Below are 12,266 nucleotides of genomic sequence, written 5' to 3' on the forward strand. Positions count from 1 at the left end.
GCGCGCCTGTGGTCCCAGCTACTTGGAAGGTTCAGGCCTTGGAAGGCTCAGGGAGGTGGAGGCTGCAGTGATCTGTGATTGCGCCTCTGCACTCCAGCCTGGGCGACAGAGCCAGAGCCTGTCTTAAAATAAACGGCCGGGCGCGGTGGCTGAAGCCTGTAACCCCAGCACGGTGGGAGGCCGAGGCGGGCGGATCACAAGGTCAGGATATCGAGACCATCCTGGCTAACACAATGAAACCCTGTCTCTACTACAAATACAAAAATTAGCCAGGCATGGTGACGGGCGCCTGTAGTCCCAGCTACTTGGGAGGCTGAGGCAGGAGACTGTCATGAACCCGGGAGGCGGAGCTTGCAGTGAGCCGAGATCGTGCCACTGCACTCCAGCCTGGGCGATAGAGCAAGACTCCGTCTCAAAAAAATAAATAAATAAATAAAAAATAAACAAAAACATCGGTAAACCTATTTCAAGGAATTTTATTTAAAAAAAATTTTTTTAGAGACAAGTTCGCTCCCTGTGGCCCAGGCTGGAGTACAGTGGCGTGATCCTAGCTCATTGCAGCATTGATCTCTTGGCCTCAAGCGACCCTCCTGCTTCAGCCTTTGGAGTAGCTGGGACTAAAGGAGTGAGCCACCACGAAATTTTATTATAAATGGAGGGTAGAGAAATTGGGCAATAAATGGAGGGGGAAGTGAGTTAAGAGGAATTTTAATTGTGTGTGTGTGTGGTTTTAAGAGAGGAGGGTCTTGCTCTGTTGCCCAGGCTGCTGGGGTGCCAGTGGCGCAATCATGAATCACTACAGCCGTGGATTCCTGGGCTCAAGCTATCCTCCCACCTCTGCCTCCCAAAGTACTGGGATTACTGGTGTGAGCCACTGCACTAAGATAGGAGCAACATGTTTCAGCATGTTTGTAGATTGATAGGAAAGATAAGAATGGGAAAGTTGATGTCAGAAAGAAGAGAATTGCTAGAGCAATGCCCTAAAGTAGGTAAGAAGGGATGGATTTGGCCTTTGTTGGAAACATTAGCGGTTCTTTTGGTGACAGCTATATAGTTGCACATTTATGATATGTGAATGGGCAGATAGGATGGCAGGAGATTTTGAAAGTTCTGTTGATTCTTACTGTTGTTCTCTTAGTGAAAGAAGCAAGGTTATCAGCTAGGAGCTAGGATGGGAGAGGAAAGAGAAGATGGGAAGTAGATAGTTCTTTAGAAGAGTGGGCAAGGGTTGGACTAGGGAAGTTTAGTGGAAATATTGCTAGGCAACATAAAGGGCCTGCTTGAGATTCGTGGTCATGAGTTGAAGGAGAGGAGACCAGACAGCAAGATTGTGTATGAGGGCACCCACAGAGTAAATGGAGAGTTGAAATTAATACAGTTGTAGTTTTACCATGTGGAAAGAAGTGAGGGGGAGAAGTACAAAGGAGTTATCTTAATGATTGACCACGGAATTTAAGCTGGCTAAGAAAGGAAGTGAGAAGCCGGGCACGGTGGCTCACGCCTGTAATCCCAGCACTTTGGGAGACTGAGGTGGGTGCATTACCTGAGGTCAGGAGTTTGAGACCAGCCTGGCCAACATGGCAAAACCCCATCTCTAATAAAAATACAGAAAAATTAGCCAGGCATGTTGGTGGGTGCCTGTAATCCCAGCTACTCAAGAGGCTGTGGCAGGAGTATCCCTTGGACCCAGGAGGTGGAGGTTGCAGTAGCCAAGATCATGCCACTGTACTCCAGCCTGGATGATATAGTGAGACTTCACCTCAAAAAAAAAAAAAGAAAAGAAAGGAAGTGAGGATTTTAAGACCCTGAGAGACAGTTTAAAAAGTGGGAGGATCGGCCGGGTGCTGTGGCTCACTCCTGTGATCCCAGCACTTTGGGAGGCCGAGGTGGGCAGATCCCAAGGTCAGGAGTTCGAGACCAGCCTGGCCAATATGGTGAAACCTTGTCTCTACTAAAAATACAAAAATTAGCCGGGCATGGTGGCATGTCTCTGTAATCCCAGCTACTCGGGAGGCTGAGGCAGAAAAATTGCTTGAACCTGGGAGGCAGAGGTTGCAGAGAGCCGAGATCACGCCATTGCACTCCAGCCTGGGCAACAAGAGCAAAACTCTGTCTTTAAAAAAAAATAAAATAAAAATAAAGAATACAAAAATTAGCCGGGCGTGGTGGTGCGTGCCTATCATCCCACCTACTTGGGAGGCTGAGGCAGGAGAATCAGTTGAACATGGGAGGCAAGGCTTGCAGTGAGCCGAGATCGCGCCACTGCACTCCAGCCTGGGCGACAGAGCAAGACTCGCCTTGGAAAAAAAAATTACCTGGGCATGGTGGCAGGTGCCTGTAGTCCCAGCTACTAGGGAGGCTGAGGCAGGAAAATCGCTTGAACCCGGGATGTGGAGTTTACAGTGACCCGAGATCATGCCACTGTACTCCAGCCTGGGCGACAGAATGAGACTCTGTCTCAAAAAAAAAAAAACTGGGACGATCAATGTATTGGCAGTCCTAATGAAGTGGAATGATTGTCCCCATCAAACCACTAGTAGGAGTAAGTTGCAGAGCCTAGAAGGTGATGGTTAAGAGGGTGGGATTCTTGAAACTGCATTTATGGAGAGGTTGTGGTTATTGGTTATAATAAATAAATACAGTTGAAGTGAGTGAGTAGCTGAGATTTGGGGATGTATCAGTTCATTCTCACAGTGATACAAAGACATACCTGAGACCAGGTATTTATAAAGATAAGAGGTTTAATCAGCTCACAGTTCTGCTGCCTGTACAGGCTTCTCTTGTGGAGGCCTAAGGAAACTTACAGTCGTGGTGGAAGGTGAAGGGGAAACAAGCACAGTCTTCACATGGCCAGCAGGAGAGAGAAAGAAGGGGGAAGTGCTGTATACTTTAAAACAACCAGATCTTGTGAGAACTCTTATCAGGAAACAGCACTTGGGGATGGTGCTAAATCAGTAGAAATCACCTCCATGATCCAGTAGCCTCCTACCATGCCCACCTCCAACACGGGATCACAATTCAGCATGAGATTTGGGTAGGAACACAGAGCTACACCACATCAGGGGATGTACAAGATTGTGGTGGAGAGGAGTTTAGATACCTGCAAATATAGGGTAATTGAAGGGATCATCTACATGGATATTTAAGTCACCAAAAATTATGACAAGAGTAGTGTTGGAGAGAGAACTGCGATGTAAACATTAAGGAATGAAGAAGAGTGACTCGGGAGGCTGTAGATGACTGCAATAGGAAACGATAATAGACTGTAAGTCTGGTGACAAGATTTTCCTTCTGTCTTCCCCCCCCCCCCCCCGAGACAGGGCCTCTTTTTGTTGCCCAGGTGGGAGTGCAGTGGCACGATCAGGGCTCACTACAACCTCCTCCCAATCTCAAGGGATTCTCCCAGTGCAGCCTCTCAAGTAGCTGGAACTGCAGGTGCTGACCACCATGCCCGGCTACTTTTTGTCAGGATTTTCAAGGTTGGGAATTTTGAGAGGGGAATGGAGGAGAATAATCTGGAAGTGCAAGTAAGGAACAGGGAAGATTTTTTTTTGAGATGGAGTCTGGCTCCGTCGCCCAGGCTGGAGTGCAGTGGCGCGATCTCGGCTTACTGCAAGCTCCGCCTCCTGGGTTCACGCCATTCTCCTCCCTCAGCCTCCCGAGTAGCTGGGACTACAGGCGCCCGCCACCACGCCCGGCTAATTGTTTTTTGTATTTTTAATAGAGACGGGGTTTCACCGTGTTAGCCAGGATGGTCTCGATCTCCTGACTTCGTGATCTGCCCGCCTCGGCCTCCCAAAGCGCTGGGATTACAGGCGTGAGCCACTGCGCCGGCCGGAGCAGGGAAGATTTCTTCCCCACGTCTCCAATAGGTACAGTGATACGAAGAATGTGGAGGAGAAAAGAGGAAACATCTATCATTTGAGATGGCTGCGAAAGGAAAAGGCATCCTCAGGGAGCTAGATTTTACTTAGAGCAGGAAATGAAGGGATGATTCAGAGGTTAAAGAGTAGGATTTTATTAATGACTCAAGGGAGCACAGTGGAAGTTTCAGAAAGTGGTAGGAGAAGGTAGAAGATGGCAGGGTGTTGGGAATAATTTGAGAAATCTGAGCTACTGGAAATGACTGAGAATCAGATATAAAGACAGTCCTGATGGTCTGTTCTGGCTGCCGTTGCTGTGTAACGAATCTGCCAAAACTTAGTGGCTTGAAACAAAGAACATTTTATTATCTCTCATCGTTTCTGTGGGTCAGGAATTTGTGAGGGCCTTGCTGGGCAGTTTTCGTGCAGCTGTCTCGTGGTTGCACCTACATAGTTGCTAGAGCTACAGTAGCTGGGGACTGAGCAGCTAGGGATTGGCAGGCTATCTCTTTTTTTCATGTAGTCTCATGAAGATTTCTTTATGTGGTTTCAATGTGTGCGCTGGTTTGGATTTCCTTATAGCATGGTGGCCTCAGTTGGATTGCTGTTTTGTGATCCTTCTCATCCCTCCTTGTCCTGTCCCCAGACAACCACTGATCTACTTTCTGTCACCATAGATTAGCCTGCATTTTTAAGAATTTTATAAACGTGGAATGATACAGTACCTTTTTTGTCATGTTTCTTTTACTTATCATGGCTATTTTGATTTTCATCCATTTTATTGCTGAGTAGTATCCCATTGCATGTATATACTATACTGTATTCATTCGCTTGCTTGTGAACATTTGGGCTTTTTCCAGTTTGGGACTGTTAACAAGTAGAGCCACTATGAATATTAGTGTATAAGATTTCGTATAGCCAAGGCTGGCAGATCGCTTGAGCCCAGGAGTTTGAGACCAGCCTGGGAAACATGGTGAAACCCCTGTCTATTTTTATTTTAAAATTAAAAATTTTCTATAAAACAATTTTAAAAAAGACTTTGTATAGACATACATTTTTCTTGAGTGAATACTTAGGTCTCAGGGTAGATGTATTTTAAGTCTTTAAGGAGCTATCAAACTCTTCCTCAAAGTGGTGGTTGTACCATTTTACTTTTTAATATAACAGAGATTAATTGAGCAAACAATTCAAAAGTTGGACAGCCGCCACAACTAGAATAGGTTCAGAACAGCTCCCACATTTTACATTTTGACCAGCAATGTATGAAAGTTCCATTTGCTCAGTGTCCCTGCAAACACTTAGTATGGTCAGTCTTTTTAATTTTAGGCATTATAATATAGTGGCTTCTCGTGATTTTAATTAGCATTTCCTAATGACCAGTGCTGCTGTTGATCATTTCATGAGTTTATTTGCCATCCATATATCTTCTCTGGTGAAGTGTCTGTTCAAATCATTTGGGTTGTTTTTTTTTTTTTTTTTTTTTGAGACAGTGTCTCACTCTGTCACCCAGGCTGTTGTGCAGTGGTGCAATCACACAGCCTACTGCAGCCTCCACCTCCTGCGCTCAGTCTTCTTGTCTCAGCTGAAATTACGAGCACGCACCACCATGCCTGGCTAATTTTTTAAAATTTTGTAGAAACGAGGTCTCGCTATGTTGCTGGGCTTGTCGTGAACTCCTGAGCTCAAGCAATCTTCCTACCTCAGCCTCCCAAAGATTGGGATTGCAAGTATGAGCCACTGCACCCGGCCAACTTACCCATCTTTTAATTGAATTTTTTTGTTGTTGCGGTTTGAGAGTTCTTCATGTTTGCTGGGTGCAATATCTTTATCAGATAGGTAACTTGCATATATTTTCTTCCGGTTTACACTTTGGTTTTTCATTTTGTTAACAACGTCTTTTTAATAACAGAAAATCTTAATTTTGCTGGAATCTAATTTTTCAGTTTTTTCTTTGATGGTTTTGAGAGAGGAGGGAAAAAGAGATTAGGTAGGCTGATAGTTAGACAGAGTCCTTGGTAGAACTTCCCTTCTAACAAAAAGCAGCCCAAGAAATCACTTCTCTTTTAACAAGGAGCAGCCTGGAAGATCGGGCTGTAAACATGGGTAAGGAAGCAGCTCTGGCACAGAGGGGGAGCTTCCTGGGTAGTCAGCAAGCTTCACATACGTACGGTGGGTCCCAGTAAACACAGTGGACCTTAGTACATACTCAGATAAGGAAGCTGGAAGCTTGTTGTGGGTTGTTGGGGATGCCTCCAGCTGCATGGAGTGAAAGGGGTACCTGGGGCCAGGCACGTCCACCGTGGTGGCTCCACCTCCCCTTATTTAGCACATGCACAATAGGAAAGAGGTAAGCAATGTGGAGTAGCTCAGGCCAAGGACCTGCCTGCATAATAAAAGGTTAGAGTGGGGGCTGCCAGAGATTCACGCGCTATGCAGATGGCACACCTGGTCCTAATTGGTTTTTTGCTCCCTATGTAGATTGAAAGAGTGGCTCTGTAGGCTCAGACTTAAGACCACGCCACACCGGTTGCAGTCAAGAGATCTTTATTGGAGGAGTCCGAGGGAGAGCCGAAGCGGAAGGGAAGACAGAGAGCTCTGCGGCCTCCGTCTTTTATGCCCGGGGACGTTACGTGGGGGTTGCTGGTTGGCTGAGGGGCTGGGCCTAGGCCGAGGAGGGAAGGCGTGACCTCTGGTTGGCTCCTTTTTGGCGGGCCTGTGTTGGGGAGGAAGAAGAACCCGGAACCAGCGCCATTAGGGTCCTCCTGTTACCTAACATTCCTCCCTTTTTTGTTTCTTAAGAAGTGGGGAGATGGGCGTTGCCGTTCGTCTGGCTACTTCCTGCTGAACGGGGGCGTCGTGGGGGAGGGGTATGGGAGGACTGCAGGGGCACAGCAGGAGCAGGAGGCTAAGTAGTAGGGCGCTGTATATGAAGACTTCTTCGGCCTTGAAATCCATGAAGGTTCCTTGAAGGTATAAGTCATCTAGGGCTGAGAGCCAACCGAAGGGTAGGGAGGGGTTAGGGATGAGCCAGGAGTCGTGGTGGAGGGTCTGGAGAAGCTGCATGAAGCGGGTTGTCTGGGGTCTGCGTGGCTTGGCTGCTGAAGTCTGTGACATCCTTTTGGTGGCTAATCCTCTTCGGTGGCTAAAAGCTGGTACTGTCCAATGAGAAGCTGGTTAAAAGTTTGGTTAGAAATGGAGGAAATCTGCTGCCGCATGAATCTGACAAGAAGGTTACAAATGCAGGGCCCAAAGGCGAGTAACAGCAAGATGGCTGCCACGGGACCTAGAAAGAGAAGAAGCCATGTTGCCCAACTCCAGAGGTGGGTATAAGAATTTGAGATGCATTGTCTGATCTCAGAAGCTTTTTCCTGTAAACGCCGGGCAGCATCTGGTACTATCCCTGACTGGTTAGTGTAAAAACAACACTCTTCCCCTAAGAAGGTGCAGAGTCCTTTCTCAGCAGTGAGGAGGTCTAGGCCTTGGCGATTTTGGAGAGTCACTGCTGCTAAAGAGTCTATTTGGGATTGTAGAGTAAGCATAGATTTCTTTATTTCTTGTAAACTGTCTGAGAAATCCTTTGAGAGTGTGTGGTAGTAGGATAATGAAGTTGATAAACCAGCTATTCTGGTTCCTGTAGCAGTAGCCATTCCTAACCCTATAAGTAGGGGTATTAGTTGTATGGCTCTCCGCTGACGGACTTGAGCTTTGAGGGGTACTGATAAGGTCTGATTTCCCGGGGCAATGTTAATGTGGGGGCTTAGAAAGACTAAGGTGCAGGTGCCTGTCCAGTTAGTGGGGAGGCAGATATAGGTTGACATTCCACATAAGAAGAATATGCCTTGGCTGGGTAGACAGAACTAGTTACGTATGTTAAAAAGGTGTGTGAGTTTGTTGTTTCATTTTCCCATACTCCTAGAGTACTTGCTAAGGTAGCTCCAGTGAGCGGCTGGAAAGGGGTGTTGGGAGCAAACTGAGTGGCTCCCTGTGTTTTGTTTTCCCATTGGAGAAAAAAAGTTTTGTATCTACTAGGAGCCATTCGAGAGAGCGATTGAAAGAGGGGATGAGAAGTCACTCACTAGTGGTGGGGGCGGGCGCTGATGCAGGGAGTCCAGGGGTGAATGGTCATGCAGGGAGTATGTCTGCCATTACAGAACCCGGACTGTTTGTAGAGCAGGGAGGAGGTGATGATTTTGGGGGGCCCAGAGAAGCGGACAAGCTGTTTGAATGGAGCTGTTTGGGTGACTCGAAAGTTACTATGATCAATTGGGGCTTGAAGTTGTAGGGTGTAATTACACTGATGCGGTGGTAGGTGTCCTAGAGGCAGGCCAGATGACAGGTTGCGTTGGATACATAAAGGGGCTTGGAAAGTTAAAATAGTATTTGTGGTTACAGGGCCGTGTATGGGCTTTTCATTGCTTGTGTAATAGGTGAGGTTGGAAATGTAAGAACGTAAAAGTTGGGTTCCACGTCCTGTTACGGTATCTTTGGTCCTATCAGATATGGGGAAGTCGGCTAATGATTGCATGTTTAGAAGTTGGAAAGGGTCTTTTCCTTCATAAGGAGGGTGGTAGGTCAAGTTGGTGAAGACCCAGTTTTTTGCGGGAATGGGAGTGGCAACATAGCCAGAGGTTGATAGAGAGATACACAGCCAACAGTCATTTGCCAGGGAAGGATTGGACTGGTTTAACAGAGTGTGAGTTAAGTTGAGAGTCTTGTAGAGGTAATTAGGAGCTAGTGAAAGGGGAGGGGTGTTTGTATGAGGTATCCAAGGAAGTAGGAGGGATACCTAGGCAAAGAGCAAATAGGAAGGTAAAGAGGGTGCTCTGGAAAATAAGATCATTTTATCTAGTATGAGTTCTTTCACTTATCTTTTTTAAGGAGGAAGCGGTCGTCCCTCAGGATCAGTGGTAGGAGCCTTTTTAGTCTGGGATGTTTCTTTCCGAAATAGGAGGTGCAAGTCCTCCAATGGTTCGCAGGTGTCTTGGGATTCCTAAGCTGATGATCCTGCAGGTTCCTCAGGGGATGTCCAAAGTTTAACTCAGGTGTGGTGAATAACTTATGGGAAAAGAGGTGGCCTGAGAAAAAACATGATAAAGGTGGGGTAGTCGTTGGACGTATGGTCTGGCCTCCTACCCCGACTATGGGAGGGCCAGAGGTGGAGACAGCGCCCCAAAATTCCCGCAAAACCGAGAAGGTAGCTCCAGTGTTGAGAAGGAAAGTTACGAAGCGCCCATCTACCGTGAGAGGCACCCTGGGCTCCTGTGCGGTGATAGTGTGCGTCGGGGGAAGAGTCCCAGGGCCCCGTCAATCATCAATGGCCAGTCCTAAGAGATCGGGGGCGGGGCTGGGGTCTGGCCCAACCCCCCTCTGGGAATTGGGGCAGTTGACGGCCCAGTGACCAAGCTGGTGGCATTTTGGACATGGCTTGTGTGGAGGCCTGGGATTAGGGCACTCACGAACCCAATGCCCTTCTTTGCCGCACTTGAAGCAGGGCCCAGGGGGCTGATGGTGGGCAAATAGTGGCTTATGGTCGCCAGTGTCTATAGCTGGCCGAGTAGGGGCTCGGAGAGCTTGAGCCAGCATTTGACACTTTTGCCTCCTTGCCTGCTCATCACGGTTATGGTACACCTTGAACGTGGTGGCCAAAATCTCGGTCTGCTGGGTGAAGGGGCCTCTGTCTAGCTTCTTTAATTTGGCTCTAATGTCTGGGAAGCTTTGCGCGAAAAAATGGGACATGAGAAGCTGCCTGCCATCGGGGGCTTCTGGGTCTATGTTAGTGTATTGTTGAAAGGCCTGTGTAAGGCGGTCGAGAGAGGCGGAGGGGTTTTCATGTTTCTCTTGTACGATTTCGTGAAGTTTTTCAAAGTTGACTGCCTTTTGGGCTGCCCTGCGGAGGCCAGTTGCTAGGCAGGTGGCGAAGTGGTCTCGAGCAGCAACGCCATTTGGGGAGTTGTAATCCCAGTTGGGGTCTTGCTCGGGGACGGCCTGCGCCGCTGTGGGTAGGGCTGGGGTAGTCTGGTCAACTTGGTCTGCATAAATGCGGGCTTGCTCCTAGACCTGCCTGCGCTTCTTGAGAAGGAGGGTGTTAGAGAAATTTTGATATAAGAGGCGGAGTTAGAAGTGTAAGAGCCTAAGCGTTTGTAAGTTAGCCATAGAGAAGGGAACATGGACACGAGCAATGCCTTCTGGCCTTGCAACTTCTCTAAGAGGGGCGAGGATGGAAAGGTGTGATCTGGAACGAGTGGTGGGAGGGCTGAGCGGCGGAGGGGAGGGAGCTGGAGAGGTTGCGGAGGAAGGGGAAGGTTGAGGTTTACATGGGGGGCCGTGGACATAGGGGATCTCTTCCCATTTTCCTGTTTGCTCACAATATCCAGAGGCCTATAAGTGGGCCATTTATTTTGGTTATTTAAGGGGTATGTAGGCGTTTTGGTTTGAGGTCGATTGCTAGGCCTAGGGCTGACAGATTATTTAAGAGGCACTGTAGGGGAGAGTCAGCCGGCAGGGATGCGGAGCCTCCTATTGTGGGGCTACAAGAGGATATGCAGTGAGGGCTAAGTAGGGCGTCCCCGAATAGCCGAACACTGCGACGTGACTCAGCTTCCGGTTTGGTCGTCACCAAAGCGGAAGGACTGAGGGGCCGACTATGGCCGAGGACCGTGGGCCACCTGGTACCAGGATTTTCGGAGCGAGAAAGGGAAGGGACCCAGGCCGGAGACGCGAGGAGGAGAGGGAGAAAACTCCGTTCCCTGCAGGCCGAGGCGGAAGTGAATGATGGGGCCTAGCACTGCCGTAGGGGCGTCGGGCAAAATGTGTTTGTCACGGGAGTGGCTACGGTCTGGCGATTTGCCCGAGAGGTAGGCCCGGGAGGGGAAAACTTACCGAGATGAGGCCGGTGGTGGGCGAAGAGCTCAGCGAACAGGAAAATGGGCGAAGACTGACCGGGGCCTGGTCTGAGCCTGAGAGGGATTGGGGTCCCACCAAAGGCAGGGAGTCCCAATCCGAGTCACGGCACCAATGAAAGAGTGGCTCTGTAGGCTCAGACTAAGACCACGCCACACTGGTTGCAGTCAAGAGATCTTTATTGGAGGAGTCCGAGGGAGAGCCAAAGCAGAAGGGAAGACAGAGAGCTCTGCGGCCTCCATCTTTTATGCCTGGGGACGTTACGTGGGGGTTGGAGCACCCTAATGTAGATAAGATACCCGCTTCCCATTAGCTCATTTATGAAAATGCTTGCATTTCACTGTGGAATGGCAACTCTTTTCAGGACCCCTCTCTGCAGGAGGGAGCTATTCTCTTTCTTTTGCCTATTAAACTTCTGCTCTAGCCTCACACCCTTGGTGTGTCAGCGTCCTTGATTTCCTCGGCGTGAGACCAAGAACTTCGGGTGCCACCCCAGGCAACAAGGGCATTTCAGTTTGTTCTTTTGTTACAGGCAATCCATGATCACAGATTTTTCTCTTGTTTTTTTTTTATACAGTTTAGAGTTTTAGTTTTACACTTAGGTCTGTAATCCATTTTGTGTTAATTCTTATATATGGCTCAATGTAGGTGGAAATTTGGTTTGTTTTTGCATAAGGATTTCCAATAGTTTTACCACCATTTCTTGAAACTACTATGCTTTCTCTATTAAACCACATTTGTAACTTTAGTTAAAATCAGTCATATATATCACAGGACTATTTCTGACTCTCAATTCTGTTACGTTGTCTATTAGTCTATATTGATGTCAGTACTACACTTTTAATTACTATTGCTTCAGAGTATGTCTTGTAAACCAAAAATAAAATTATAGGCCCCCCCCTGCACAACCAACTGAATGGACCCATCCTCTCAGCCAAGGGCATTCCAAAATTAACCTGAAAAACTAGTTCAAGCCATGATTGGAAGGGGGAGTTGGACATGTCTCATCACACCCTCCTCCCTTTTGGAATTACTGATAGAACAGACTCTTAAAGTCTGAGAAGAAACATTTACAACCTACCCTCTCTGAAGCCTGCTACCTGGTAGCTTCATCTGCATGATAAAACCTTGGTCTCCACAACCCCTTTTGGTAACCCAAACATTCCTTTCTGTTGATAGTAACTCTTTCAACTAGTTGCCAATTAGAAAATCTTTAAATCTTCCTGTGACCTAGAAACCTCCCTACCCCCGCTTTGAGTTGTCCCGCCTTTCCTGACAGAACTCATGTACATCTTACATATATTGATTGATGCCTCATATCTCCCTAAAATGTATAAAACAAAGCTGTAACCCACCACCTTGGGGACATGTCATCAGGACCTCCTGAGGCTGTGTCATAGGTGCATCTTTAACCTTGGCAAAAGAAACTTTCTAAATTGATTGAAACCTGTCTCAGATACTTCTGGTTTACAATCTTAAAGTTAGATAATGTAAATTGTCCAG

At 47.7% G+C, this 12,266-nt stretch overlaps 1 protein-coding gene and 1 long non-coding RNA gene across 5 annotated transcripts in view; one reads left to right on the forward strand and one right to left on the reverse strand.

The window, feature by feature from the left end:
• The window catches only part of LOC129468219 (survival motor neuron protein), a 35,283-nt gene that overhangs the window by 913 nt on the left and 22,104 nt on the right, over positions 1-12,266 (forward strand). The gene's annotated exons all lie outside the window — the stretch shown is intronic.
• Positions 8,488-11,031, reverse strand: LOC134733519 (uncharacterized). Its single transcript, XR_010117079.1, has 2 exons — positions 10,743-11,031; positions 8,488-8,938 (listed from the first exon to the last, which is right to left on the reverse strand). It is a non-coding gene; the product is annotated as an uncharacterized lncRNA (long non-coding RNA).

This window comes from Symphalangus syndactylus, chromosome 18, assembly GCF_028878055.3.
Source record: "Symphalangus syndactylus isolate Jambi chromosome 18, NHGRI_mSymSyn1-v2.1_pri, whole genome shotgun sequence".
Taxonomy (NCBI): domain Eukaryota; kingdom Metazoa; phylum Chordata; class Mammalia; order Primates; family Hylobatidae; genus Symphalangus; species Symphalangus syndactylus.